General features: G+C 48.8%; 1 protein-coding gene across 4 annotated transcripts in view; it reads right to left on the bottom strand.

Annotated features, from left to right (window-relative positions):
• The window catches only part of ATP2B4 (ATPase plasma membrane Ca2+ transporting 4), a 92,717-nt gene extending 74,564 nt beyond the window's left edge, over positions 1-18,153 (bottom strand). For all 4 annotated transcript variants that reach the window (XM_082653484.1, XM_082653485.1, XM_082653486.1 and 1 more), the window contains exon 1: positions 17,757-18,153. The gene's annotated coding sequence lies outside the window, so the exon portion shown is untranslated. The remainder of the gene's footprint in view (positions 1-17,756) is intronic.
• Between the last annotated feature and the right edge of the window lie 5,313 nt (positions 18,154-23,466).

Below are 23,466 nucleotides of genomic sequence, written 5' to 3'. Positions count from 1 at the left end.
TGGAGAAAAGGCCTTCCAAACCTCAGAGGAGTCACATGAGTGAGGAGGGGCTTCCCCACTCAAGAATCTTCGTTGTACAAAGTACTTTTACACCCACTGTCTCATATGATTCTTGTAATGATCCTGTAAGGTATTCAGAATTATATTATCTGATATTTTAAGGAGAATGAAAAGGCTGAAGTTTAGCAGTTGGGTGACACCTGCAATGATAACACCCAGTCTGTTATCTTCCTGTGTTATGGCAGGAGTTTCTGGAGTAACTAGTATAATAACAAAGATTCCTCTATTTCATAATGGAAACCAAAGCATCTCCCTCCATCTTCCTCATCTATCTCTCTAAGATGGCCTAGGAAGGAGGAAGGTACAGGGATGAAACCTCCCTAGGAAGGAGGAAAGTGCGAAGGTGAAACCTCCCTGTGGGCCAGGGCACAAAGTGGTGGAAGTCTTCCCCAGAGTCACATAGGGAGGTGGCACCAGCTCGTGGATGAACCCAAGACTTCATGTCCCACTCCTTGAGCCTACACTGAACAAGTGCCAACATTCTTCAGATAAGCTTATATCCATCATGTTGGTCACCAAGACTCTTTGTCACTCTCAAATGTATAATTGCTGGTTAGTGCAACCTCTAAGAGGCTGACACCTTAGGCTTTCATTCCAAAGCATCCTAACTGTTGAGGGGTGTTGAGCTGCCTACCAAAAGCACAGGGACTTTCTGTCTCCATCATATGCACTTGACCTCGTCTTTGTCCCCAGCCCTACGTTTGCTAATTTTGGTGGTGGTGGCAGCCTCTTGCTCTTCCTAACTCCTTTCTCTCTGCCCCTCCTTGATCTAGTCCTCGATGATTATTTAAAAGACAAAAACAAAAACATTTCTTTTCTTTAAAAATATAGCCCAAGATGGGACCTCCCTGGTGGCACAGTGGTTAAGAATCTGCCTGCCAATGCAGGGGACACAGGTTGGATCCCTGGTCCAGGAAGCTCCCACATGCCGTGGAGCAACTAAGCCTTGTGCCACAACTACTGGGTCTGTGCTCTAGAGCCCATGAGCCACAACTACTGAGCCCTTGTGCCATAACTACTGAAGCCTGCACACCCTAGAGCCCACGTGCCGCAACTACTGAGCCTGCGTGCCTAGAGCCCATGCTCTGCAACAAGAGAAGCTACCACAATGAGAAGCCCGTGCACCACAACTAGAGAAAGCCCGTGCACGGCAATGAAGACCCAACACAGCCAAAAATAAATAAAATTTTAAAAAATAATTGAAAAAATAAAAATTAAAAAATATATGCAGCCCAAGATAAAATATACTAGGCCTCTTTCACACATACCCATTTAAGAGAAAGAAGGCAGGAAAGCCATGTGGTTCTTTCCAACCACGGGCTAGTGTGAGAGCAGGAGGAGCCAGCCTCTCTGCCATTAATGAGTAATTCCACTCACAGGTGTAAAAGCCACTTTACATTACAGGGGCTTGATTTAGGGCGTTCCACATCTTCCAGAGAGCCCGGCCCTTAACGGAGCCTGTGTAAAAGCCACTTTACATTTTTAACTCTCACTTCAAACACAAGTTGGCCTGGACCCTCATGTGGGATCCAGACACACAGAGGGAAAGAATTTTCAAAGGCAATTCAAGAATTCCAAGCTTTCTCTCCTCTCTGATCTCTTCATCCCAGGTTCAGACCCCTGTGCCCCACCCAGGTTGGCTCCAGACTGTCAACTTTCAAGGCAAAGGGTGCAGGCAACAGTATCTTTATTTCCCTTCCAAAATCACATCAACCTTTCGCCTCAGGTTGCCTGATATATTATTTGATTCCATGGACCTTTTTTTTTTTTTTTTCCGGTATGTGGACCTCTCACTGTTGTGGCCTCTCCCGCTGCAGAGCACAGGCTCTGGATGCGCAGGCCCAATGGCCATGGCTCACGGGCCCAGCCGCTCCGCGGCATGTGGGATCCTCCCGGACCGGGGCACGAACCCGTGTCCCCCGCGTCGGCAGGCGGACTCTCAACCACTGCGCCACCAGGGAAGCCCATGGACCATATTTTTAACTGACTTGTGGCCAGTTTCTTAGGATGTAGGAAAATGCTCATGACTTAGTATTGGGTAAGAAAAAATTTGAATCAGAAACTTGATATTCAATGTAGTCCCAATTTTGTTTTAAAAATGTTTAGTCACCTCACCTACATATATAAAAGAATAAAAGAGAATACACCAAAATGTTAACAATTATCTCTGGACTTATGCAAGTCTTACTTATCCCTTAAGAAAAGCATGCAAACCAGAAAGTACGAAAAACAGTTTCTGTGAGTGGGTATGCAGGGGATGTTCTGCCTGCTTAGGGTAAGAGAGAGGCAGAGTTGCCTAGGACTTAGACAGGATAACTAAGGAGCTGAGTAAGAAACAGCCCTGACTTACACTGGGGCACGAGTTAGCTTCCAGTTAGACAAGGGACTTTGGGATTGGCCAGCCTTGCGGAGCTCTGAAGTACAGCTGTTTACAGCAACAGGTGCATGAGATAAGCTGAGTAAGTTAACAGGAGAACGTGCACTTCACCAATCTGAATACAGCTGGGATCCTGGGTTGCCTCATGTTGTATTTATTCCAATGGTCTGACCTGTTTGTGCCCAAAACACTAGTGAGAGAAGTGAAAAGGGAATTACCGCCATTGCCAGGGTTCTAAGATGGAGCCCCAGCCCTCCTCCCCGCCTTGTAGTGGCCAGGTAAAGTTATACAGAGGCAGCCCCAGGGAGCCTCAAAATCTCCCAGCAGGGGTCCGAGGAAAAGGAAACAGGTGAAGTGGGGACAGCTTCCTCAGACAGGCTTAACAAATCCTGGAGGCCAAGTCCCTAAGCAAAGTCTCCTGGGGCACTGGCTACTGTTTCTTTTCACAACCCAGTCACCAACCTCCCAGGAAGATCCCCCGGTCTCTGCCACCAAGCCCAGCTGAGCTGTTACCCCCTCCTAGGTGCCCTTGCCTCCACCCTTAGAAGTTTTGCTTTCCCCATTCTAGGTCTGCAAATTCAAATGCCTACACAGACCAGGCAGGCACAGAAATGAGTGAAGCAGGCTGAGCATTAGGCAGTAGGCAGCAGGGAGAGGAGGAGTCTGTGGCAAACTAGCAAGCATATGCATGTCTGAATGGGGTGGCAGTTACTTAGTTCCTGCTAACTGTTGCCATGGAAAAAAGGCAGGATTTTTGTCAGACTTCCACTTTTGGAGAAGAGGCAAGAAATCTGGATTTCTATGGAAAATCTTATTTTTAAAATTTGCTAACCAACTCTAAGTAATCTGCAGGGTTGTTTGGGTATGAGGAGAATTGGGAGTTAGAACATCCCTGCAGTATACTTAGGCCAGACTATTCATTTTGCACCTGAACAAACAGCAGCCCCGATCTATCCCCAAAGTGACAGAGCAACTTTAAGGGTTCAAATTCCACATCTCACAACTTCTAATCTAGAACTCGTTCCTCTAGACCACCCTGCTCGTCACTAGGAGTCCTTCGCAATTATTCAGCATGAGATGATGAAGTGTTGAACAGGGATGGTGACCCTGGGAAGAAGAAACGTAAACTCTGCTGTGATCTTGACTCTAGTTTACAGAAACATTTCTATTTGTTTATTCAGTCATTCATCCATCCAACGTTTACTGATGATCATTCCTTGAACCAAGAGCTGTGCTAAACACTGGCTAAACAGAGCTAACGAAGGCACCACTCCTCCCTTCAAGCAGCTCATAGGCTGTGTGTGGGCCCGGCTGACGCTGTAGCCAGAGCCACAAAAGTTGACACGTCCCGGCAACCACACTGCCATAGGCCTGCTTACACGAACTTGGTTAATACTCACATGCTCACTTCTTCTGAAAGCATCTCCTGTCACTGGATGCCTTCCCTGAGAGACTGGGAGGGGGCTGGAGAATCTCCTCCGCTCCAAGAGAGCCCGGAGCACTTAAGTAATCCATAGGAAGCAGGAGCAAGAACCCACCCTCTCACTGCCAAGCCCCTTCCAGCGCAGGAAGGGCAAGTTCTGGTTCATGCATTACCTTGGCCAAGCTGCCACTTCATACCAGCTAAAGTTTGTGTGGGTGTGTAGTGGGCAGAGAGGAGGAGATCCCAGACTGGGACTCTCCGGCCTGTTTATTTTTTAATATTTATATATTTATTCATTTATTTTTTGCTGCGTTGGGTCTTTGTTGCTGTGCGCAGGCTTTCTCTAGTTGCAGTGAGCAGGGGCTACTCTTTGTTGTGGTGCGTGGGCTTCTCATGGCGGTGGCTTCTCTTGTGGAGCACGGGATGTAGGCTCATGGGCTTCAGTAGTTGTGGCTCGCGGGCTCTAGAGCACAGGCTCAGTAGTTGTGGCGCACGGGCTTAGTTGCTCTGTGGCATGTGGGATCTTCCTGGACCAGGGCTCGAACCCGTGTCCCCTGCCTTGGCCGGTGGATTCTTAACCACTGCGCCACCAGGGAAGTCCCCCGGCCTGTTTATTAAGTAGCCTGCTTGAGTCCAGTGGCAGCTGGCAGATGATCTGCATGATACCAATGGCATCCTTGGGCCACAGCTTCTACAACCAAGTAGAGCACCGTCACCCAGTCTGGCTCCCTGCATCAACAAGAGATTTCCCGGCATGGCTCTTACAGTATACCTCCCGGGGGAGGAATGCAAGCCAGGAGCAAATAAGGTGAGGTGACTGTAGCTTTCCACCTGCCACTCTGCCTTATTTTGCCAGGACTCTTGCTGTGCAAGGATCGAGCACAATCTTGGAACTGGCACTGAGAGGGTAACCTGCCATGCGGAAGCGATGGAGTCCGCAGTCAGTCCCTAAAGCCCTTTGGTGGAAAGTTGCAGGAAGCTGGGGCCTTCTGGGCCTTTCAGTTACCTGGAGACAATGGACTATGACCCTTTTATAAAGGTACTCAGCCCAAAAGTTAGCAGGGAGCAGGTGGGCAGGCTGTGGGATCCACGGAGAAGGAAGGGAGAACTGGAGGGATGGAAGAGGAAAAACTGAAATTCAACGAGGACCTACTATGGGCCAGGTCCTCAGAACACGTAGCACTCTTTGTTAATATGTTATCCTCTTTTTTCAGAGAAAGTTGAGTCCAGTCACGGAAAAACTTGTCCATGGTCACAAGGATGGCAAGGCAGACTTGAACCCAGTTCCGTTTGACTCTCCCAAATCTGGGATTGGGAAGGCTGTCTGGGTGATTGAAGACAGAGGGCATTGCTATAGAGAAGGGCATGCGAAGAGATTCAGGATTTGGTAAACTCTGGATCCTGGGGCTGGAAACCCAATGGAAATTAGCATTATTTTCTCTAGGGACAGAGGAGCTTGGCATCCTATTTCCTGTTCCATTAAGTGTATTTTCCAGTGTTTGGGAAATCTCCTTTCACCTGCTCCCTTCACAGGGCTAAGTGTCTTAGGTCAGATGTACAGGACAGGAGACACAGATGGATATAGGGCCATACTTGCCTTTAGACTCCTTCATGTTGAGGGACTGTTCCTAATGTCTCTCATCAAAGTAGAGTTGAGTAGGGATCAGAGGCACACCCAGAGGGTTACCCCAGTTATTTCAGTGGCCCATCCTCCAACAGTTAGAATATTACCCTTTTCCCTCTGACCATGGGAAGCCCAGGAGTGCAGAAGATACTAAAACAAAATCCACTCAATGATTTTTTTAATTGAGCACTTACTATATGCCACATACTATTTTAGGTGGGATACATAAGTGAACAAAAAGACTAAGATCTTTGCCCTCATGGAGCATACATTACAGCAGGATCAATGTAAAATATCTTTTTTTTTGGTGAGTCTTGGTTACTAGAAAGGGTCTTAGTGTCAGACAGGCCTGGGTCAAATATCAGCCTAGCCCTAACTTAGCTTACTGAGTGTTAGCTTTCTTATCTATAAAATGAAACAATGACACATTGTAGGGATGTTGTAAGGATAAAAGATAACGCACATAAAATGCCTGGCATATAGCAGAGCTCAAAAATGGTATTCTTATTTCTCCAGGCCCACCTGAACATGCAGACTCTGGGACAACTCACATGCTCTTTTCTTCAGGGGCTGCATTGCAGGGCATCATCTCCATGATGTCCTTAGTGACAGTCCGGTGTGGTAAAGAGCATACTTGGGTTTGCATCTACCTGAGGTCCAGGATTTCCCCTCTAGAAACATCTGCTCCCACCCATAGGCCCTGTTGAAGGGATAGACCTGGGTGGTCATGATTTGATTACTCCACCCTCTCCTCAAGCAGGCCACGGATAATTAGCAGGGGTGGACATTGGACGTGAGCTGGAAATCAGCATCTCTTGACATTTGGTTGGAGAAACTGAGTTAATTTACTTTGGAGAGCTAAGCAGGAAGGTCATATCAATTTGGAGATCGAACCTGTTGCTTGGTGAACCACAATGGGTGCTGCGCATGTGGACCAGGAGGCAGAGAAGAGAGTGCTAGCAGCTCCAGAGAAAAGACGCGGTCCACCGGGTGCTGCACTGCCTGCTGCTAATCCTGTGATATTTCTCTGTAACCTCCTAAAGCCCCCTTTTACTTGTGCTTCTTTGGGTTGGTTCTGTTCTGCAAACAGATGATGTCTAAGACAAATCCAGTACCTGTCTCAGAAGGTGGTTATTGTGACATAATTTGAAATCAGCGTATTTAGTCGACATTCAATAAATGCTGTCGAATCTCTCCCTGTTCTTGTCAACCACTCAGTCATTCAGCAATGGAAAGAGGAAATTCAGAAATGGCCTACAGTTGGGTTGGACCTCAGCCTGTGTTTTATGAACATCTTTACTAATCTGTAAAATGAAGATAATACTAGTATTACTTTATTGTCTGCTAAGGATATTAAATGATGGGACTTCCCTGGTGGAGCAGTGGTTAAGAATCCGCCTGCCAATGCAGGGGACACAGGTTCGAGCCCTGGTTCAGGAAGCTCCCACATGCCGTGGAGCAACTAAGTGCCTGAGCCACAACTACAGAGCCTGCGCTCTAGAGCCCGTGAGCCACAACTACTGAAGCCCACGTGCTTAGAGCCCGTGCTTCGCAACAAAGAGTAGCCACCACAATGAGAAGCCTGCGCACAGCAACTAGAAAAAGCCTGTGCACAGCAACGAAGACCCAACGCAGCCAAAATAAATAAATAAATTTTTAAAAAAGAATATTAAATGAGATAATCCAAATTTAATACCTAGCACATAATGGATGTTAGCTCAGACTATTACTTCTACTGTTGGTATTATTTAAGATGCAACAAGTGTTGTTTTAGATCTTGATCTAGGCAAGGAGAGAAGACACGGTAAGAGCAGAATCTGGAGTGGACAGTGAGAGATCAGAGAAGGATGTGCTGGCAAGTGGCGTCAAACGACTGGGCAGTAGAGGGGACTGAAATGCGAACCGGAAAATGAGAAGGGGGCCACTGGAAATAATAAGCCTTACATACATCCAGCACTTCAGCGTTTACCCAATGCTGTCATCCACTGTATCTCATTTGTCCATCACAACACTCTATAGGGTAGATAAGGAAAGGTGATATTATATACACGTTATAGATGGGAAAACTGAGGTTCAATAAAGATGTGTATAACATGTATCAACTGAATCTAAATCCACTCTTTTATCCTTCAATATCACAAGTAGGGTGGAAGGGCTGAAATGAGACGTAAGGATTGGAGGAGAAACTGGAGGGTTTCTCTTGAAGTTTATTTTCATTCCGAGGTTCCATTCAGATGGAACTCTGCACATCCCGGCAACAGAACGTCTCTGCCCCATCAGATTCTGAGAACATAAGCAGGGGGTTACAAAGTCAGATGACACTGGGATGCCAGCCCAAGGACTGGGTATACCAGGCTGCAGAAACACCCAGCTCCAGCACCAGGCCCTGGCCCAGAACGCAAAGGACAAGGGCAAGTCCTTCATCATCAGGCCACAGGCTCACTGGTAACACAGAGGTGCCTCTCCCAGCTCAATCCTTCACGGAATCTAGGCCTTATCTTCCTGAGTTTGGGAGTTAAAGGTATTCTCCAAGAACACAAATGCAAGTTCTCTGGAACACTGCTACAATCAGAGTTTGCTGTGGGCGCCCAGGCTCAGGACACTTGTCCTTGAGCTGAAAGTAGGTGATTTTTAGTCCTTCCCTGCCTTCCGGACGCCACTTCTCTCCAAATACTAACACAGCGCCTGGCACACAATTTGTGCTTACTTTGTGTTTGTTGAATGAACAAATAAATAAATAAACGAGCAAATGAGTGACAGATTGGCTCTGGCAATAAAATCGATCTGTGCTGTCCCATTACAGTGGCTCAACCTTGCTGATTCTTAGCCCCAAAATCAGAGCTCCCAGCCCACCTGGGTTAGTCAGCTGCCAGGGAAGAAGTGAAGGTCAGAGTGCTTCCCCTCCACACTCCTTCCGAGAGGCCACATCCTGAGAAAAGGGCTGGGCTGGGGACACCCAGGAAGAAGGAGGTCCTTTTCCAGGACTTCTGCTTCCCCTCTCCATTATCCTGCCTCTCCCAGCTCAAGGCCCAGCTGCCTGGGAGGGGCTGTGAAAGAAAACCAGGTCCATCAGGAGATACACAGTGATAAGGGTGGTGTCAAAAGTGCTTCTCCTTTGCATATTCTCTAGTCCTAATGACCTTAATTGTTAATAATAGCAATCACAGCACAGCACTTTTATGGTTTCTAGCATCTTTCTTCCAAAAAGCTTCTAGCACATGACCTCATCGTGTCACACGTCATCCTAAGAGGGGCTGGAATAATTCTCCCAGTTACGTGGGTAGAGAAATCGGGTACCAACGTGGTTTGGTGTTGATCTGGCTCATGCAGTGATGCACTGAGGGGCTCAGGGGCCCAGACATCGACTTGGAGTGGGGAGAACTGGGCTTGGCCTCCAACTAGTCTGGTGTCCTTGGGCAAGTCTCTAGTTTTCAGTTTTCTCACTTGCGATAAAGGGAAATTGGACCATTTCTCCAACTCTATCCATCTCAAATGCCTGGCTCAATAAAATGAGCTACCCCCCAGCCCAAAGCCTGGTGACTGACCTCCCCTGCACCAAGGTCAGAAAGCCCCTGGAAGTTTGGATGCCGGCTCTGCCTATCCTAGCATCCTAACAGATGTCCTATGAGTGCTCCCCACAAAGAAGGTTGTAGTACAGGCAGGGGAGAAAACATCAAAATTCACCCTAATGGTCCATGAGCACCAGGAGAGTAGGCAGGCAGCAGGCTGCTGCTGAGGCCAGATGCCATCCTGCTTGAGACCCAGGTGCTGGCTCAGACAGAGGGCTGGAGGCATTTCAGCAGGAGGGAGCAGACAGCCTCCCTCACCTGCCAGAGCATCCGGCTCTCCACGACAGCTGAGTGTCCTCAGCCAGATGCAGCAGCACAACCCTTCCTCCCATCTACCCCCACCCCCATCTTCTCCTTCATCAAAGCTATTTTCTCTCCTCATTCAAATCCTGTTTGGCAATCACCTCCCCCAAGAATAATTTTCAGGTGAGCCCTGCCAAATTCTGGTCCCCACATTCCCTCTAATACCCCTTCAGCTCCCGTATCACTGTGCCAGATGAGGCTTCAAGTGTGTGTCCCCGCTGTTGTCTGCCACTAGAGGGGGGAGAAATTAGATGGATATTTCCTATTTCTTCCTTTCTTAGTTTCCTCCATTCTCAATTCCCAAGATATGAAGCAGGGCATTCAGGGCACAGGAATAGTGGACTATAGATGGGCAGCACTCTCCTCTCTACCCATGGGCAGCTGCCCTGGCCAGTTACCAGAAATGCTAATGCTGAAATCTCAACCAAAGTCTGGACAAGGGCTCGGCCAATGTGTCTACCTCCAGGACCAAAAGTCTGGATTGAGAGAGAGGTAGGACAGACCGGCCTAGCAACTGGTGGCTTTACCCAAATTTCTCCAAACCCAATCCATTGTTCAGATGAAAATCTCATCTCTCCATCCCATGGTACTGACTGTAGTTCCTGATTTCCAATATCTAATAATATTAATATTATGTTGAATCATATTAAATTGCCTTTTATAGGTTAAAAGCGGTTGCAAACTGGCAATTTCATATGGTTGGACCTAATAACTCTTTGTGGGGGGGATCATTTTCCTTAGGAGATAGTATACTACCTGAAGGCTTGGATTTCTGTATCTCTAGCTAATCTTTCTTTCTCTAGCTTAGGACATAGCAGAATCGTGGCCTTAGAAGGTGTTGAGTAGGTACTCAATTGAACTTACAGACAGGTGGAGATGGGGACTCTGAGAACCTGTTCTAGTCCCAAAACTTGAGGGTGTGGCTGTCCACAAGGCAGATCTTTTTAGGTCTCCTTATGTCTGGTCATCCTGGGAAGAAGGATGGAACTTAGCTACAGGCTGTTACATTGTGCTAGACTACGATAAAGAGCTTGGTTTGGGTGTTGAGAGTTTTGCCTCTTTGTAGAAAAAGAGAATCTTGAATCAGAAATGCCTTTTTGGGACTTCCCTGGTGGTGCGGTGGTTAAGAATCCGCCTGCCAATGCAGGAGACACGGGTTTGAGCCCTGGTCCGGGAAGATCCCACATGCCTCGGAGCAACTAAGCCTGTATGCCACAACTACTGAGCCTGCGCTCTAGAGCCCTCGAGCCACAACTACTGAAGCCCACGTGCCTAGAGCCCGTGCTCCGCAACAAGAGAAGCCACGGTGATGAGAAGCCCACGAACCACAACGAAGAGTAGCCCCTGCTCACCACAACGAGATAAAGCACGCACGCAGCAACAAAGACCTAACGCAGCCAAAAACATAAAAAATAATAAATAAATAAATTAAAAAAAAAAAAAAAAAGAAATGCCTATTTGTCCAAGCTTGGTTTCAATTTATAGTGGGGGAGACGAAGGCCCAGAGACATCACCTGACTCTGTCAAGGTCACACAGTAGTCAAAAGCCCAGATCACCAGTTTTCTTTTTTTTAAAATAAATTTATTTTATTCATTTTATTTATTTATTGGCTGCATTGGGTCTTCATTGCTGTGCGTGGGCTTTCTCTAGTAGTGGGGGCCACACTTCGTTGTGGCATGCGGGCTTCTCATTGCGGTGGCTTCTCTTACTGTGGAGCACAGGCTCTAGGCGCGTGGGCTTCAGTAGTTATGGCACACGGGCTCAGTAGTTGTAGCTCACAGGCTCTAGAGCACAGGCTCAGTAGTTGTGGCTGGCTCAAGGGCTTAGTTGCTCCATGGTATGTGGGATCTTCCCGGACCAGGGCTCGAACCGGTGCTCCCTGCATTGGCAGGCGGATTCTTTTTTTTTTTTTTTTTTTTTTTGCGGTACATGGGCCTCTCACTGTTGTGGCCTCTCCCGTTGCGGAGCACAGGCTCCGGACACGCAGGCTCAGCGGCCATGGCTCACGGGCCCAGCCACTCCGCGGCATGTGGGATCTTCCCGGACCGGGGCATGAACCCGTGTCCCCTGCATCGGCAGGTGGACTCTCAACCACTGTGCCACCAGGGAAGTCCCATGATCACCAGTTTTCTGACTCCCAGTCCCATGTTCTTCTGGCAGGCCTGGCAGCGCGTGAGAACAAACTCCTCCCTGTCTGCCCCCTTTCAACTTCCTGGCTTCTGCTCTTTCAGCCTCCCTCAGCAAGACAGAAGGTGAATTGACTAAAGGATCAAGAGCCCTCTGCTACATGAAAAAAACACTGAGTCACACAGAGCCTTAGTCCCAAGCTTTTCAGGGAGAAAAGAGAGGGGGAGAGAGAGATACACCTCCTGGAAACCTGATATCTCTCCAGAGCTAGCACCAGGCTGAAAAGGCAGTGGTGGACAGCACAGTAATTTGGGTCAGTGACAGTGCAGCTGCTATGCAGGCTCCAGCAAGGGAGGACCTAGGAGCCCTTGCTTAGCCCACACATGAAGGCTCAGGGCAGGCACAGCTGGCTTCTCTCAGAAGCACCTCATTATAGAATTCAGAAGGGATGTGAAAGGTTGGTCAGAAACAACTTTTGGACTGTTGGTGGATTCCTCCTCTTACAATTGGGGACCCTCCTCAGAAGGCAGGTGGGTGATTCTGGAAGCTCTCAAACCGCAGGCTTCCTCAGCTGGCCCATGGCATTGTGGGGAAGTGCCTGCTTCCACCCATTGCTCCTGGCCCGCCCAGCTGCCCAGCCCATTGTGCCCCAGCCACTCCCACCCAGAAAGAAAAGCCTGATGTTGACAGCAGTGAGAGTGAAAACAAAGACTCCCCAGGGAGGGTGGCGAGCGAGCTGGGGTGGGGGGGGTGCTAGAGAGCTCAGAAAATATGCCCCGTTTGGTCAGTCGGTCCGGAGTCAGGGCAATGAGTGAGGGCAGTCTAGGAATCTGGAGTCCTTCCTAGCATGTACTTCTCTCCATACCTTGGTATTAGGAAACATTTCAAATTTGAAACGTTGAAAAAAATAGTACAATAAACAACTCCATACCCTTCACTTAGATTCACCAATTGTTAGCATCTTGTATGCCCTCTCTTGAGGTATATATATACATTTTTTGCTGAACCATTTGAAAATCACTTGCAGACACTGTGCCCTTGAATACTTTTTCATAAAGATATTCTCCTATAAAACCATTGTCATGACCACTAGCATACCTTTAAAGATTAACAAAAATTACATGTCATCTAATATCTATATTAAAAATTTCCCAATTGTCCCAGAATGTCTTTTATGGTCTTTTTTTTTTTTTTGACCCAAGATCCAATTAAGGTTTCTGCATTGCATTTGGCTATAATATCTCTTTAGTTTCTTTAAGTCTAGACTGGTTTCCACCTCCCCACCCTTTTCCCCAAACACATAATTTTAATGTTATTTTTTTAATGAATTCACTTTTTTGAAGTCTCAGTTATCATGTAGGATGGCTCTCATTCTACCCCAGCAGACGCTTTTTTTTTGTTTTTTGGTTGATAACATCCAGAGATGCCTGCTTTATTTCTTACTAGGTGATGGCGTTTCAGGCTGATGACATCAAATAAGTCTAATTACCAACTAATTTTGTACCTCTGAACACCTATGAGATTAGCTAAAACACTACCCCCCCCCAAAAAAAAACTGACCATACTAAGTGCTTGTAAGGATGTAGAGCAAATGGAATTCTCATGCAGTGTTGGTTCAAAATGGTGCAGCCACTTTGGAAAACAGTCTGGCAGGTTCTTATAAATTATAACCCTAAAGAAGTGAACGATGTTCTCACAAAAACCTGAATCCAATGTTTATAGCGAATTTATTCACAATCTCCAAAAATCTGGACACAACCCAAATGTCCTTCAACTAGGGAATGGATAAACAACCTGAAACAATGGACCACTACTCAGTAATAAAAAGGAACACACTCCTGAGACACACAAGAACATGGGAACCTCTGAACTGTGTCATGCTGAGTGCAAGTCAGACACAAAAGACCACATCCTGTACAATTCCATCGATAGGACATTCGGGAAAGGCAAACACCGTGGTTCAGTATCTCATGGCGGTGCTGATTATATGATGATCACTTTTGTCCAAACTCATAGAACTGGACACCAAAAAGTGTGACTTTTACCACACAGGAATGGTTAAAAAGTGAATAAATTTGTTAGAAGGGTATTTAAAGAAAAATATTGTAAGGCTATTACAAATATGTCTTAAAGAATCACCTTGTGCACACATCTTTTTGTATTTGTGAATGTGCATTTTCTGGATGAATTTCTAGAAATAGGATTGCTGGGTAAATGCATATGTTGTTTTGTTAGATGTTGCAGAGAAGAACTAGAGTGAGGAGAGTCCAAATAGAGGGAGGGACCCTCGGCCCTTGACACTTACGTTCTCACCTCCCTTTTCTCTCCTTTGGCGTCTCTGCTACCCCCTCTCCCAACGCAAATTGCCTCCAAAAGCTCCTCCCCTGACTGGGAGTCCTTGGCTTTGGTTCTAACTAGGTCCTGCCTGGTTTCCCTCCTCAGCCCGCGTTTATGTGGGCTGAACACAGAGGACTGGCTTAAGGTGGAGGCAGAAGTCCCTGTCATTTCTGTTTTAACACGTGCAGAGGAAATAAGTCAGTGGAACAAGAATGGCTCATACAAGGGAAAGAGGAAAGAGGAGACAAAGAGAGATGCTGGGAGAGGAAGCAGAGTACAAAACATTCCACGCAACCCTTTTGGACTCCAGCCCCGGGGGGGGGGGGCAGCTTTATTCCTCTGACCCATTCTACAGAAGGGGGAAATGAGTGGGGAAAGGATGTCATCCCAGTTGACTCTGCCCAGATGTTCTCCTTCCTTGTGACCCAGAGACCTGGCCTTTCTCATCCCTCTCTCCTTCTCACCTCTATCCACCAAATAGCAATCAGAGATGACAGAAGTCAATGCATGCATGTCTGAGGAGCAAGGAACTGGCTGGGAAGAGAGCCCTATCTCAGGGTAGGCTGGGGGGAAGAGGTCAGAGGGCAGGAATAATTACTCTGGGAAGGCAGCGAGGCCTAGGGTAGGGCATTCCTCTTCAAAGTCAAACCAAATACCTGTGTCAACCTAAGCCAAACGTGATTCTTAAGGTCCTGGGACCAAGAATGAACAACCTCCTTTCTTCCCTCCAAGGCTTTGGTGGATCTGGAATGGGCAGGCCTTATCCCTCTCTCTGGGTGCTGGGTCCAAGGCCAGGATAATAGAAAAAAAGAGAAAAGGGCTCATGGGGGTTGCTGAGAGAAGTTAAATTCTTGAATAAGAGGCAGTTTCCTGTGTAATATTTGAATTGCTGGGTCGGTGTTGGGCTGAGTGGCCCAGGACCCCTCTTCTTTTCAAGAGGCTGCGGTCAGAGTGGGAAAGAGTAAGGCTCCCCCTTCCCATTGCTCAGGGACCTCTGCCCCTCCCCCACACCACCTGACGACTTCTGGCGCTCACACCTCAGGCAAACTGCGCCAGTTCTGCCCCTAACTGCGCCCTCCCATTTTGACTTTCTTCTGACACCAAAAGCCGTAGAAATCCCACAAATCTGACTCAGCACTCCCTCCCACCATTACTGCGGGAGCAAGCTTTCCACCTTGCAGGGGGGAAACCGAAGACCACAGGGCAAGCTAGGAGTCAGCCCGAATGAGGTGGATCCCCAGATCTGCTGATTCCCAGACTCCCCCAAAATGCCACCTCCTTCTTCCAACATTGACCAAGCGCCTAGGTGCTAGGAATCCTAGAGGTAAAAACGAGCTGTGTTCCTTCGAGTTGACCTTGAATCCAGCCAGGGACACGGAGATGGTAACTGGGAGTGGAAGGAACCGAGGCTCAGCACGGCCCCAGAGGCAGGTAACCTCCGCTCCAGCTCTGAGCGCCCGGTGCAAGGAGTACTCAGATTCCCGCAGAGCCCGAGGGTGGAGCGGCGCTGCAGGAGTGGCTGCGACCGGGCGTGGCCGCAGAGCGGCCGAGGGGAGGGGGCCGAGGGTGTGAGGCGGCACCGACCCCGCCCCGCGGCCCCGGCGGGAAGGGAGGGGGCTGCGGGGAGTTCCCCCCCGCCGCCCCACCCACCCACGACTCAAGGCCACGGGACAGGCGCCTCGACGCGCGCTCTGCTTCTCAAGAAGTTCTTCCGAGCCTACCCGAATCTACCCCTAGTCAGAGCACTGAAAACGGGAAGGTCGGCTGCAGGAACGGTGGGATTATGGGCTCCCAGAATGGGAGGGCGCAGGCAGTGGGGTGGCGGGCGGTGTGATTTCGGGGTTTGTACCTCTGCAAGATGGTGGCAGGGAGGATGGGGCTCCCGGGCAGAAGCAAAGAAATAGGTTCTCCTCCCTGGCTTTCTACAGAACCAAGGCATGGATCCTGTCATGGGTCCCCTGCCCACTGGGTAAGGCCTCATTCCCATCTCCAGCAGAATCTAGGGAGAGACGAGCTGTCTGTCCTTGGGTGCAGGCGAATCAGTCATCCAAAACCTCAGGATGAAAACTGGTTCCTGTTGCTTCCCGGCCCCCATTTCTGCTATCCTCCAATTCTTTTGCTTCCTTCTTTCCAGTTTCTAACCTCTTGCCTTTACCACTCTTCCAGCCAAACTAGCTGGGACAGGGGGCAGGTGCTTCTTTCCCACGCACACCACCCCCCTCCCCAGCTTCGGTACAGGACCCACCTCATAGAGCACCCTTTTACCCCCTCCCAGAGTCAGCTTCCCAGGCCACCACCCCTAGCCAACCAGCGAGGGAACCCAGCTCCACAACTCTTCCTGGCCTCCTCCTTCTCTTAAACCTTCCCTCACCCAGCTCCTCCTAACCCCTTAGGTCCCTCTCTGTGGCCTGTCGCAGCCTAGGGTGACCCAGGTCTCTTCCCTTCCCTTCCTTCCTCGTAAAGAGGGCCTGGACCTGAGGGAGCAGAAAGGGGGGGGGGGCTCCAAATAGGAAGGACCAGAAGGAGCAGCTCTGGGGGAAGTCTCAAGGAGGGAGAAGAGAATCTTAAGACTGCCTGCCAGACACCCCACCCAGAGGAGGAGGTAGCCTGGTAGAGTGGGATTTTACTTCCCCTCCGCAAGTGATGCCAGTTGAGTGCCCGCCTATTCCTTCAGCTGAGATTCCCCCCTACCAGGCTGGCTGGTACCGACTGCAAGTTACTGTAAGTCCGGCAGGAATGCCCACGAGGGTACTGTCTCTGGCCAGCAGAGTGCCCACTCTCTCCCAGGATGTGGTTAGCCACTCTCGCATCCCCCACACCCAGCAAGAGAAAAGTGGTGGATCCTTCAGTGAGATGGAAGAGTGTGTGAGGCTGGACTCGTCTGGAAAGGATGCCAGCCTGCCTCTTCCACACCAAGAGCAAGCCAAGTGTTTGAGTGAGTATGTTTGTGGATGAAAGCAGGAGGGACAATCCCGGCCTTAATTTACAGCTCTTCAGCAAGACAGCGCAGTGGCCCAGGATGCTCAGGGACCCTCCCAAGGATGCCTGTGGCCAACCCCCAACCACCAAACACTCACCAGCCCCACAGTCACCAGCCTTGAAATTGCAAACTTTCCAACTTCACCTCTTCTCCCCTTTGGGAACAGCTATATATGGGGCAGTGCCCTCAGAGACACTCATACAGTTGGTTCTTGACTCTCCGCACACACTCAAACAACAACCAAACAACAACGGTACGAGGGAACTCCCGGCTTTTTCCACGACTAATTATAGACGTGAAAGTCTGAGGATGTTTTGCAAGCGGTAGAGAGAAATTGCTGAGGTTTCTCTACAAAGCCAAGGAAATTTAATTTGTACATTCCCCTTCCCTACCCCCAGCTTCTCCTAGCTCCTACCTCCAGCCATCCCCCCAGTGAGCCCCTCCCTCAGTCCCCACTGGTGTCCCTCCTTCCTGTTGAAGATTTCATACTCATTTTTTTTTTCCGTTTTTCTTTGGTGCTTTCAAGAAAGGGAACGGACCCGGAAAATATTTTTGCAACAGTTTTCCATTCTGCGTCTCATTCCCAAGCCAAGGGGGAGGGGGAGGGCAGGAACGAATGGGGGAAAACAAATGCTTTTTCCAAAAGCTCAATTTGGGTATGAAGAATACAGTCCCTCCACTTCCCTACACCCACAGGCCAGGAATGACAAAAACTAGGGGGGAAGAAAGGAGAAATCACTTGTTTGATTATATGGTTTCTAAGAGCTGAATCTAGGAAGGAAATACAGTATTTGACAAATCTGTGCACACACACACACACACGTACACACACCCTAAACCCAGTCGCAAGAAATATGCTAGTCAGAGGAAATTCAGGGAGTTTTAGAAGCCATTGAGAGGAAAGAAAGAAACTAAGTTTACAAATCAAGATTCAATTCATTTTCTGCAAGCCTACCTCTCTTTCTAGCAAAGATCCAGGCTTCTCCACGCGGGACTCTCCCTCTGGCTGTCCATGCACAGGGGTAGGGTGGGGGTGACCACCCAGCGGTCCAATGTGGCAACCACGCCGGAGATGCTGGCTGGTCTCTTCTGCCTTTCCAGCCACGACCAGGGAGTGGGCTGGGTCTCCTCCCCCGGCCCTCCCAAAGGGAAGGACCTCTCAGGTTTCTGGAAGGAAAGGGTGCAGGGGAGCTGGGCGGGTGTCTCTGGTCTTACTCTCCTCGGAGGGATAGTTCCCCAGGAAGTTCGTGCCCCCTTTCAACCCCCAGCTTTAGACGGTTTCAACAGCAGAGCTTTCTTGAGAAAATGCTTGTCATGGCAACAGCTCCAGCCAACTCGGGCAGACTCTGGCTCACCAGCCCGGCCGGAGCGGGAGGAGAAAGAGGAGGAGCGAGAAACGGAACGGGGGTGGGACTTGGCGAGAAGCCAGACCATTACTCCACTGTTAAGGTGGCTCGATTGCGAGCTGTGGCTGCTTCCTGGTTTGTTTTAAGGCGGAATGGGGAAAGAAGGGGAGGAATCCTCTTTCCTGTGGAGTTTCCTCCCCGCCCTTTCTCTCCCTTGTTGAAAGCAAAGTAGGGTGTGGGTGGAGCGGGAGTGGATGTGGGTGGCGGTATTCAACTGTTGCTGGGTGGAGGGAAAAAAGGAAGCTTCTGCCGGCGGTTGGCTTCCTGCAGCTCCTCTCAACCTCTTACTCACTTAGACCCAGGACCCAGAAACCCAAGGTGTCTGCGAAAACTTGGACCGCCCCCTGCCACCCTCCTGCCCCTGTCTGAGTAGGGGGCCCACTGGACAAGGCGAAGGCATTGCTTTAGATGCACACACCTGTACACCGTTTGCTTATACACGCACATTAGTACGCACTCCTCACCCAAATTTCATACACACACTCCCAGGTCACATTTTGCTCCCTCTTGCCTCTGTACCCACATCCACAGTGCATGAAAATAGCTGCCTACATTTTAAAAATTATTTAATATTTATTTATTTGGCTGCTTCAAGTCTTAGTTGCGGCGCGTGGGATCTTCGCTGGGGCCCAGAGCGCGTGGGCTCAGGAGTTGTGGTGCACGGGCTTAGTTGCTCCGCGCCATGTGGAATCTTAGTTCCCCACAGTTCCCCCGACCAGGGATCAAACCCACATACCCTGCATTGGAAGGCGGATTCTTAACCACTGGACCACCAGGGAAGTCCCAACAGCTGCCTACTTTTTAGCTCAACTCTGTGTGGGCTATGGCACCACAAGCTTTGTATATACGGTTTATAATGCTCATGGCAATCTTGAAGGGTCTTATTATTTTCATTTCAGAGTTGAGATTGAGGATCAGTGACTCGCCCAAGATTACACACCTGGTAAGTAACAGAGCAAGGATGCAAGGCCAAGTCAGACTGACTCCAAAGCCTGTGTACTCTCCTGCACTTGTATCATGTTCCGGCACACATTTCCATTTTAGTTTGCACACACTCAGACATCCATGCACACTTATACATAGACTATAAACTGTTAATCACACCCAGCAGCCACACACCCACCAGCATTGTGCAACAGTGCCACTCCTAGATTTTGCCTGAAAAATTCTGGCTTTCAGGTGCAAACGTGCACCATCAACTGGTTCTCGCTGCATGTCTTCATTGACTGATATATTCCCACACCTACCTCAGCAGGCGCATACACACACACACACACACACACACACATTCATATGCTAATGACAGGCAGGTTAACACAGACCTCAGAGGTTAGAGTTGTAAACTATGCTGAGAGACGGGTGACTGGCCACAGCTTCAGGGTTTGGGAAGAGACCTCTTTGATCCTCCCATCCTAACTCAACACCTCACACCACACCTGTCCTCCTTTGCCATCCGACCTCCCTACCCTGGGATGAAGAACCATGTGCACGTGGAGAAACAGAGTTGTGGATTAGACACAACTGGTTTCCCTCTGCCTATTAACACCCTTCCCAGTGTCCTAACATTGGGGTCCTTTCTTTCCTCTCTTTATTTTTCTATCCTAATATTTCTCAATAACTCATCTATGTCCTATTTCTGAGCCAGGGAAAGTTAAAGAGACAAAAGTAAAGAAACTTTTTAGAGTGGTTGGGCTGGGCTCGGAACTCAGAGTTTCCTAATGTGGTGCTAGAGGTTGCCTACTGCCATCTATTTTGGGAGCTGAATCCAGAATAAGCCCCTGCCTATCCTTGTGCCTCTCCTTTCCAGCCCAGCCCAGCAGATGGAAGGTTCCAGGGGTGTGGAGGGGAGTTTAGGGTCACCCTCTTTGGAAGTCATCATGGATTGTTTTTCAAGCAGTCCTTTTTTCCTAGAGATTGAAAGTCTCCTCCTCTTTGGCATTTAGAGGACACCAAAGGTGAGGTGCGCTCTCATTCACTCCCCGCCTCTCTTCCACCTCCTCTGGTCCATCCCACTCCACTCCCCAGGGCATTTCAGTGGAAGAACTGATGGCAGGGATAGAGATGGTACCTTGTTAGAGTTTGGAAGGTCCTACCAAAATGTCAGTTTCAGGAGCCCAGATCAATTGTTGGGGAAGACAGGGCAATGGAAGGAAAGGAATCAGCAGAACAGAGCTTCAGATTTAATGGCTTGTCAGGCTCCCTGCCGGACTGCAACCGCTTGACATTTTAGTCCCCAGTGAGTGTCAGTTGCATCTTTATCATGAGAAAGGCAGTCTCTGAAATGGTGCTTTAAATGTATTAAAGTGTATTTTAAGCTTGTCTGCAGTGGCTGTGCGCGGAGGCCTTGCCTAACTGTTCCGTAAACTTGTCTTGGAGGAGTAACAATTTAGGCCAGATGTGTGGGCCCATTAAAGGAAGAGTCTGCTTTGGCTGCCTGGCATGTGGGGGCCGGGAAATGATGCCTGGTTAGTATTCGAAAGGCTAGATCCTCTCCTCAAACTCCTTGGGTTCCAGGGAGGCAGGCTGTGCAGGGCAGGTGCTGCCCAAAGGGGCTCTGAAGTCTGTCCTGCCTCTGGCTGGCTGGGGTCCCTGGGCCAGTGTCAGGTAGATCTGCCCAGTGTCCCCTTCACCGGTGGGGGTTTGTGGGATGAGGGAAGAACTCCCCGACCCCATCCCAACTCCAGTCCCCTTGTAGACAGGAGGGAGAATGTGGGAGTGGGGTGGCTGTCACCTACCTGATCTCTATAACTGAGCCAGCCCCTGAAGCCTTCCAGTGTTTTCTGGAAACCCAGAGCCTTGGTGCCTTGTTTCTTTTAGCAGCGGGCTTGAAATCTAGAATGGATAAAGATAAAGATAAATCTACACATAAAAGTAACTGCCAGGCTTCCCTGGTGGCGCAGTGGTTGAGAGTCCGCCTGCCGATGCAGGGGACACGGGTTCGTGCCCCGGTCCGGGAAGATCCCACATGCTGCGGAGCGGCTGGGCCCGTGAGCCATGGCCGCTGAGCCTGCGTGTCCAGAGCCTGTGCTCCGCAGCGGGAGAGGCCACAGCAGTGAGAGGCCCACGTACAGCAAAAAAAAAAAAAAAAAAAAGTAACCGCCAAGTGTGGGAGAGTAAAATTGTGCCCCTTCCCCCACCATGGCAAGAGGGGGGTTACTGACTCTAGCATCGAAAGTTCCTAGTTGGGCTGTTGTGTATGGCTGGCTGACTAGCCTCTGACTAGACCCTTTTCCTTCTTATCCCTGCCATGCCCTTGACTTTGCATGTTCTCTACTTCTTGAGCTCTAGCCCCGCTCTCCTCATCCAGGTGTCATGGCCTCCCCAGAGCAGGTCAGTCTAGTGGGCTTCCATCACTGTGGACCCTGTCCTCAAGCTGACTCTTACTTGAAGAAAATGCAGTCAGCCTTGTCTCTCCCTTAGCTGTTAACAGAGTATGTTCCTCTGGCCTCTTGAGAGTCCCACTTTGAGTTCCCCAAATTACCTGTGTCATTTCTCCCCAGATTTCTTGAATGCAGACTATACCTCTCCTTCCTGTGAATATCTACTGTTTTATCTGTCTAGAACAGCAGATATCCTCCCCACTCCCAGACCCAGGTCTTCTTTAAGGTGGTCTTTCTCCTCATTGTTAATATGGGAACTGTCATTGTATTAGAGGCCCCATCTCTACCTGACCCAAACTGAGCCAATTATATTCTTTCCTGAGATTTTTGAGTTTAAGGCCAAAAAGAAAATGAGGCTTGATTCTCTCCAGCAGTGGACACTCAGAGGAGTGAAGCTCTGGAAGTATGAGGGACTATATTCCCTGCCACATGAAAGAAGCCTGCCATAGGAATGAATAAAGCTTACCTGCAGAGAAAGACAGAGAAGGAAGCTAAAGAGCAAGTTCTGGAAGCATTTGAATCAACTCTACCTCATATCCTACTGTACCCTTGCTGTTCCTACAGATGAGTTAGTTACATGACTCATTATGAATGTATAATCTAGACTAAACTGGGTTTTTTGGTCACTTGTACTAAGTAATATAGAAACCTTTTATGCTGGTACCTACTACTTAGATACACTCATTTCAGTGAATTTTATTCATTCATTTTATTCATTACTGAATATCTACTATTCAATTCAGTACACACATATTGAATGTCTACTGTTTCAACATCTATTGGGCCCAGATGAGGTATACAGAGATAATAAAGCTTATAGTTTAGTGGAGGAAAAAGAGATATTCATAGCATAAATAACCACAATAGAAGGTGTTTAGTTATTCTTTTAAACATATTTATTGAGTGCTTACTATGTGCTAGACAGTATATGTTGAAATATGGAGTATGAAAATACTTCTCTGGAAATTCCAGGGAGTGACTACTTCTGACAAAAACATTAGAAGGCTCTAGGAAAGAGATGGTATTTGGGGGTACCTGGAAAATCTTGAAGAGTAAGCTTTAGCCTGTTTTTGGCGTTGGGAGGGGGGGGGCGGGCGGGTTGGGGTGGAGCTGTGAGCAAAGGTCCAGAAGCAGAAACTGTAGAGAGTGGAGGCTGGGAGATGGGCTGGGAATGGACTGTCCAGCGCCCTGAGTGGCCACTTCAGGTCTATGTTTAGCAAGCTGGCTGTGGCAGCAGTGTGTCTGGTAGCTTGGAAACCTAGGTGGCAGGCAGGGATAATCCCCGCCCAGTGCAATGCTGGGCAATTTTATATAATGTAGTTATATTTAACATAGTCCATATTTTCTAGAAGTTTCTGATCAGTTGTGGAGACACATAAAACAGATCACAAAACAAAGTGTGTGATTAAGTCTAAAACTTGGATCCAGGTGAAAAATCCAGTGAGGGTCTAGTGAAGGGAAGGGTAAAGATGGGCTGGAGCCTTTGGGGAAGGCTTTTTAGTGTTGGTGGGACTCCAGCTGGACTTTGAAATTCTTCCCAGTGTCTCTCCTCCCACTGCCCTGCAGAACAATTCTGGTGATGGCTGAAGGCAGGATAGACAGAGGCATTTATCCAAGCAACTTCTGCCTCCATGCCCTTTGTTTGTCCTTACACATAATCCAGGACAAGGCTATTGATGGAGAGGAAACTGGAAGACAGGATTTAGGAAATTAATTTGGCCGCAGGCTGGTTTCAACGGTTGGGGGACAAGAGTACCTGCTAGTAACTGGGGGTCAGACTGCTAGGCAGAGATATCAAGACAGAAGTCCATAGAATTAGCCTGGGCCAAGATGACAGGAGATAAAAGAAGCCTGCAACTAGATAAGAACACAGATAGCC

Source organism: Grampus griseus (assembly GCF_964374135.1).
Source record: "Grampus griseus genome assembly, chromosome: 1".
Lineage (NCBI taxonomy): Eukaryota > Metazoa > Chordata > Mammalia > Artiodactyla > Delphinidae > Grampus > Grampus griseus.
This window is presented reverse-complemented; position numbering and strand designations above follow the sequence as displayed.